General features: G+C 41.7%; 1 protein-coding gene across 1 annotated transcript in view; it reads left to right on the top strand.

Annotated features, from left to right (window-relative positions):
- Window positions 1-5,000, top strand: part of pkp4 (plakophilin 4) — a 48,360-nt gene that overhangs the window by 16,533 nt on the left and 26,827 nt on the right. The gene's annotated exons all lie outside the window — the stretch shown is intronic.

Below are 5,000 nucleotides of genomic sequence, written 5' to 3'. Positions count from 1 at the left end.
CCATTAGTTGCTGGGTAGAGCTAGTTCTGCTCACTCAAAGAACACTCTCATGTTGCTTCATGTGCCTTCATACATAAGTGAAAGCTTTTGTAGGTAGAAACATTTGCATCCCCCCCACCCAGAATTGAGTGGGAGGGAATTATCTGTCATCGGAATCCTACTATTCCGTTGAAAATCATCTTAGATGTACATATGTGGAGGCACTCTCCGCGCTGTCGCTAAGGCTAAACCTGAACCCACACAATCAGTCAGAGATGAAAAGCAATCATTTAGAGCTTTCTCTCTCTTCCCTCTGCGCACAATGGCGTATCTGAATGAGTCACTCTGCTGTGGGGACGAGCCGTGCTCTCGTCTGACAGGGCCATCACGCCGCATTGTCTCGCTGCACGGTCTCCTCCAGGCTACCTGTTACTGAAGCGCTACCAGCAAGAGTGATGGTGAAAGCTGAAGAGTAGTTTTCTGAGGCTCTGGAATTTCTGGTTCTATTAGAGGTGGCATTGGCGTTAGTGCTGGCATTGACAGTTAGAAGCTCTGATGGCGTGCAGTGAATTGCTGGAGCTTGAGATGAGGGACACAAACCTTATGTGTGTGTGTGTGTGTGTGTGTGTGTGTGTGTGTGTGTGTGTGTGCACGAGAGAGAGAGATTTGATTTTATGTCTGTATTGTCCAACATAACATAGACTATAATACATCATAAAATGACTCGGCCAAGTTTTTTAGAGGGGAATGAAATGTGGCCTATGCATAGATAGATTGAAAGTGAGATATGCCCTTGTCTTCCTGCGTGAGATCTCGCTGCGAGTCTGAGAGATGTACTGTTTTAGTCTGTTGTACCTACAGTATAGCCCGAGAGTCCTATATGAGCTCACTGCATTTACTCAGACAGACTTGTCTGGACCCTCCACTATCGAAAGTGATTTTTGACCTGGCCAAAATCTCACAAACCAGACACAATCACTTATCCGATACAGGGCCGGCTTTGTGCGATAACAGACAGAAGAGCACTGTTGAGGCTGTTTTGTACACAACCAAGAGCTTTGCTGACCATGTCAGTATTACATGCCAGAGGCATGTCTTTACTATGGATGAATAGACAACTGCATTTAAAACCTTTGTTGAAAAGAAAGATGTGTTGTCAGTACTTCCAAAAGGATTCGGTAATAGCTTAATGTACCAACTGAAGTTTAATTTCACCGGTGGTTACACCCCTTGGAAATGCTAAATGGATTAATAAGGTCCAGGCCACCTTCTCAATTCAGAATTGCTCTAGTGTTAGCCAAGCTATGTTTTATCTGACTATGCTCAGGGGACATTGCCGATGTCCATTAAATATACTGTATGCTACTCTGTTAATGAAGAATCATGATATGGTAACTGGAACTGGAAGTGCTCTCTCGAAATGGATTTCGCTTCAAGACAAAGTATGTGCGTAAAATATTTACAACTGTGTTATAATCCAATTAACATCCAGAATCACAGAGTTTTTGTACATTTCCAAAAGGCTTTTTAAAGAACTGGGGTGATGGCCATGGTCACGCGGGATGAACAGTTATGAGTGAGTGCATTGTTCACTGGCACAGCACTTCCCAGTTAGTCTGTTTTCAAAGGAGATGATTATAGATCCTCTTATGATGTGCACAGTCAGGCTTTTAATGTCAGCGCAGGAAGTTATCAATATGATATGATGACATTCTTGATTGACCATTGCTTTTACACTAGCTTGAAAGTGCTTGGATATGGACACAAGCTTTGATAGGGATATTATGATTATGATAGCATGCTTTGTAAGTGTGATAGTGTGTTTTTTGAGTATGACATGGTTGTGTAAGAATATTTCTGACATGATATGCTTTTTTGAGTGTGATAGTATTCTTTTTGAAAGAGTGTGATTCACTACCACGCTTGTCTACTGGCTATTCTCCAACACACACAAGCATTACTTATATCCTCCCACGGGAGTTGCTACCTTCACTGTAAATAATTCCAGCAGTGGCCAACAAGCAGGGCAATGATGATCATCATCTGTATCTTTCATATCACTATTGCTATCATGTTGCTATCAGTCTGGGCCAACAGACACACAGATCCAGACAAAGACAAAGACACACAAACACACACACACACACACATACTGCACACACACACACACACACACACACACACACACACACACACACACACACACACACACATACCTACAGTATACTCACACAAGCACACGCAGATGCACACGCAGACGCAGACGCAAACGCACACGCACACGCACACACATACACACACGCACGCACGCACACACGCAAGCACGCACGCACACACACACACACACACACACACACACACACACACACACACACACACACACACACACACACACACACACAGAGCAGTGAGTTGTGTAATGTGAGAGGAAGTGACCTGTTTGACTGCTGGCCTCAGGCTGCTCTTTGTGAGGCTAGATTGTGTGTGTTGTAATGCCATTAGGCAAGATTAGCATTTACTGCTTGTCTCAGTAGCCCTGTACAATGACATAATGACTGCTGCTGCTCTGTGGATGGCTAGATATTGTAGCAGCATGCTATTCTTATAGAGGGGGCATATTCCTATAGGATATTTAATCAATATGGCACCATATGGGGTTGCTATGGATATACCCAGGGCTGTAGTTTGGCCGTAGGCATGAGGCTGGAGGCCAAGTTATGCAGACAATCACAGCCATGGGTATATCCTTTACCAATGTCACGATCACGAGTGCCATTTTGTTTTCATACAACAGTTCCACTTACAACCAATCAAGTTTAAAGACATCAAATGTGTTTTCTGTCGTTCAGTTTGAATTTTGCTTGTTCCTCCTGCGCCCCCCAAAATAGTTCCAATCTGGTCTAAAGACATCAAATGTTTTTTCTGTCGTTCAGTTTGAATTTTGCTTGTTCCTCCTGCGCCCCCCAAAATAGTTCCAATCTGGTCTTGGCGTCTGCTGTTGCCAAGTAAAGGGACAGCAAAGGGAAATGGTACTCTGCGGCCAAGTTGAATGAGAGCCCACTGTATATATGTGCACAGTAATTTGTATACTTACTTCTTGTCATTACTTGCATGTTAATCTGAGCATTCAACCTAATTTCTCACTCAGTAACTGTGAAATATGACATTATGAAAGTGCTATTCTCTCTCTTTTGAATGAATGGAACGTTCAATTCAAAATGTGATTACTAACTGTAAAGCATGGGGATGGAGATATCCTGAGATATATGATGATGTCATAGAATGCCTTTCATTCAATCAGAAATTAATAGATCGTTCAACCAGACTTGTGTAAATGGGTATGCACTGAAATGAACCAATGTGTGTATGTATGTATTTTATTCTTAGTTATTTTATGAACATGTATGTGCTTGTAAGTATGTATGTTTGTATGTATGCTTTTGTTCCTAGGATAATGTATGTCTATACATGCTTATCTGTGCATATGATGAGTGAGTTTATTTGGACAATTAGTGTTCGAGTGTGTGTGTAGGCTCTATCAATGTATGCGATTGTGTGTGCATGCATCTCTGTGCCTTCATCTCTCTCCCTCTCTCTCTGTTTGTTTGTTTGTTTGTTTGTGTGTGTGTGTGTGTGTGTGTGTGTGTGTGTGTGAGTGTCAGTTCCATCTCTTTGCATCTCTGTGTGTGTATGTGTGCATCTTTTTGCATCTGTGTATGTGTGTGTATGTGTGCATCTCTGTGCATGTGTGTGTGTGTGTGTATGTGTATGTGTGTATGTGCGCTGTGTTGCCATGTGGACATGAATGCGCTTGATTAGACCGCGTCTCTCTCAATTCCCACAAACAGAGTCAGCTGAAGGCCCCTCAACTGATGGCTCTTTTTACTGGCTTCTAGCCTTGGGCTATGATCTTCTGTAAGAGTTTAAGTCCATTGTGGTTACTGTGATGTCTCCCTCTCTCTCTCTTTCTTCTCTGTCTCTCTCTCCCTCTCTTCCTCAGTTTCTGGGTATCTCTCTTCTTCCCATTCCACTTACCCTCCCCCTCACACTCTTTTTCTCTCTTTATGTTCCGATTTCTCTCTCTTCTCCTCCTCTTTCCTTTTACATGCTCTCTCCTTTTTCTCTATGCCTCATTCTCTCTCTCTCTCTCTCCCACATGCTCTCTTCCTCCTCTCCCTCTCTCTTTTCACTGCTCTCCACGGTGTCTCCCCCACACACAGAGGAAATGATTTATCCTGTTTGAACACAGTCTTTGTGCAGTGCACACACTGAACCCTGTGCCCACTGCAGTCTATGCATACAGCATATGGCATCTGGCATTTACATTTTTTTTTTATTTCGATTTTGAAAAGCAGGTCCTTTTTTTTCAAAACATGACACATACTGTAATTAGCACAAGCCCATACCCATGAGCAGAACACCTCAGATATTTTGCTAAATGAAAAACTTCAGTAAACGTTTTTACGTTTTTTCATTTAGCAAAATATCTGAGGCATTTAGCAAAATATTCATCGCTTGTCATCATATGCACAGATAAGTATGTGTCACTTATTAATATAAATATTTATTTTGTTTGTTGCATGACACACATTAATCATATCATCTGATTATGTTTGAATCAGTTACAAACTATACTGTGCACTTTTGCGTTTCTTAGGACATAGTATAGGTTTGATTTTGCGGCTCCTACTTGACTATTTAGAGTACAAGAATATTGACCAAATACAACAGACACAATTAGGCCTGTACTCTAAGGATTTTTCTTAGCTGAAATCACTCAATACATCTATCAATTTCCAATTGTGCCATTTTACACTGGAAGTTAGAACAGAAAAGTGCCATGTAACATCTGTGGAGACAAAAAAATAGACTTTTCATCATTCTGGTCCCTTGGCTCAACCCATTGTGTACAACATTGTCAACTAATGTTGCTTGAATCTCATTGGGTATGTAAATTTGGTCCTTGTTGTATTCATGTATTCTTTCCATCCTCTATCTTCAACTTCATCTTCTCCTCTACG

This window comes from Sardina pilchardus, chromosome 23 (assembly GCF_963854185.1).
Source record: "Sardina pilchardus chromosome 23, fSarPil1.1, whole genome shotgun sequence".
NCBI classification, from domain to species: domain Eukaryota; kingdom Metazoa; phylum Chordata; class Actinopteri; order Clupeiformes; family Clupeidae; genus Sardina; species Sardina pilchardus.
Note: the sequence above shows the minus strand (reverse complement) of the source record. Positions and strands in the feature narration are given on the sequence as shown.